The 2,197-nt window shown below is 50.8% G+C and overlaps 1 pseudogene across 1 annotated transcript in view; it reads left to right on the forward strand.

The window, feature by feature from the left end:
* The window catches only part of LOC311131848, a 23,007-nt pseudogene extending 21,588 nt beyond the window's left edge, over positions 1–1,419 (forward strand). Inside the window, exon 6 of the transcript XR_014615353.1 lies at positions 118–1,419. The product of XR_014615353.1 is annotated as an uncharacterized misc_RNA (transcript). The remainder of the gene's footprint in view (positions 1–117) is intronic.
* Positions 1,420–2,197: the final 778 nt, after the last annotated feature.

The following is a 2,197-nucleotide window of genomic DNA, read 5'->3' on the forward strand; positions in this document are numbered from 1 at the left end:
CCACATTGAACAAACTAAACGAATAAAAAATGAATGAAACAAATCAGACAGAAAAGTTCTACCAACCTTTCACTGTGTGATGAAACCTCTCTGCTCTCTCTGCTTAACCCTCTCCAGGCAGTTGTGGCCCACCAGAGTGGACATGCACCAGGACATGGGAGGTTTTCTGGGGGGGGTACCCCCATCTCCCACCCAGGGGGCCCCCAGTCCCCCGCCCGCAGTGCTGAGAGCCTGGTCCACCACGGACCCAGATCCAAAACAGCCCTACTGGAGCTCAACCAAAGACGGTTGGGCAATAACACACACTCTGACCCTCCAGGATGACAACACACACAGCACACACACCCTTCAGCACTCCCTCCTGTCGGTTCATCTAGAGAGCACCAGGACAGGTGCCTCCGGCCTCCAGTCAAGCCCCACTCCAATCCCCTCAGGCTGGGCTCCCTGGCCTCTCCCACCCCCTCTAAACCACGGAGCCCCAGCCTCTTCAGTCTGGATGAGGAGGAGGAAAAAGGTGGAGGCTTCTTCTCCCTTGGCTCTCCCTGCTCAGGTGGTGCTCCATCACAACTTCGCCTCATCTTCATCCTCCTCCAACTCCTCCTCTTCCTCTGTCACTAACAGACTGACATCTCGTAAGAGCGCACCTGTCCTCAACCAGATACAGGAGGAGGAGGAGGAGGAGGAGGAGGAGGAGGAGAAGAAGAAGAAGGAAGGAAAGATGGAAGGAAAAAGGAGGAGTGTGGGTTCAAGCCAGAACAATGTTTGATGTCGTCAGGCAGGTCATCCCCAGTAACGATAACCAAGGCAGTAATGGTTGCCATGGCGTCTCCCATCTTGGAGACAAGCGATGACAGCGACTATGAGAGCCAACGGCGCCCGCAGAGACCGGACAGGGACTCAACAGGACCAAGACAACGAAGCCCTAGCTCTGCCAGCGGTGGGGGAGACAGAGGGGGAGACAGGCCCTCTAAATGTGCCACTGGTGGAGATGAAGAGAGAGATAAAGGGGGAGACAGCAGAGGGAGAGGGGGAGAAAGCCCCTCTGCTGATGTCTCAGGGACAGGGGCAGGACCAGGGAGGCGTGGCTCGGCCAAAGCAGCCAGCGGATTGGTGGAGAGCCTGAAACTGATGAGCCTGCCCCTGAGCTCCCAGTTCCACAGCCTGACAGGTGGGGGAGGAGGGGTGAGGGGGGGAGGTTCGGACCACCAGGACCGGCCGATGTGGAGGATGTGTATGGGGGGGGGGTTCGGACCACCAGGACCGGCCGATGTGGAGGATGTGTATGGGGGGGGGTTCGGACCACCAGGACTGGCCAATGTGGAGGATGTGTATGGGGGGGGGGGGGGTCGACATGCAGCCCGGAAAAGGTTTCTCTCCAACAGCTCCCTTACTTTGATGTTGCGCAATGACAATCTTTAGTTTTGACATGTTTTTAGACAATCACGTTTCTGTTCTCTTAATGCTTTAACTGAAAATTGTTGGGGACAAACTGTCAGAATAAAATGAGAAGTTTATTTAAATGATGGTGTCATATTAACCATCAGTTGAAGTACAGTATGTTACAACTACAGTATGTGCTTCTATCTTCTCTTTATAGTGTCTGTCTTGTTTAGTCTTGGACACAACACACACACACAAACACACAAACACACATATACACAAACACACATATACACACACAAACACAAACACACACTCAACATTGTCTTAGCTCCCTGTTCGTGACTGTAAATACAGTGGGGAGAACAAGTATTTGATACACTGCCGATTTTGCAGGTTTTCCTACTTACAAAGCTTGTAGAGGTCTGTAATTTTTATCATATGTACACTTCAACTGTGAGAGACGGAATCTAAAACAGAAAATCCAGAAAATCACATTGTATGATTTTTAAGTAATTAATTTGCATTTTATTGCATGACATAAGTATTTGATCACCTACCAACCAGTAAGAATTCCGGCTCTCACAGACCTGTTAGTTTTTCTTTAAGAAGCCCTCCTGTTCTCCACTCATTACCTGTATTAACTGCACATGTTTGAACTCGTTACCTGTATAAAAGACACCTGTCCACACACTCAATCAAACAGACTCCAACCTCTCCACAATGGCCAAGACCAGAGAGCTGTGTAAGGAGATCAGGCTGGGATGGGCTACAGGACAATAGGCAAGCAGCTTGGTGAGAAGGCAACAACTGTTGG

Source organism: Coregonus lavaretus (genome assembly GCF_964263955.1).
Source record: "Coregonus lavaretus genome assembly, chromosome: 7".
NCBI classification, from domain to species: Eukaryota; Metazoa; Chordata; class Actinopteri; order Salmoniformes; family Salmonidae; genus Coregonus; species Coregonus lavaretus.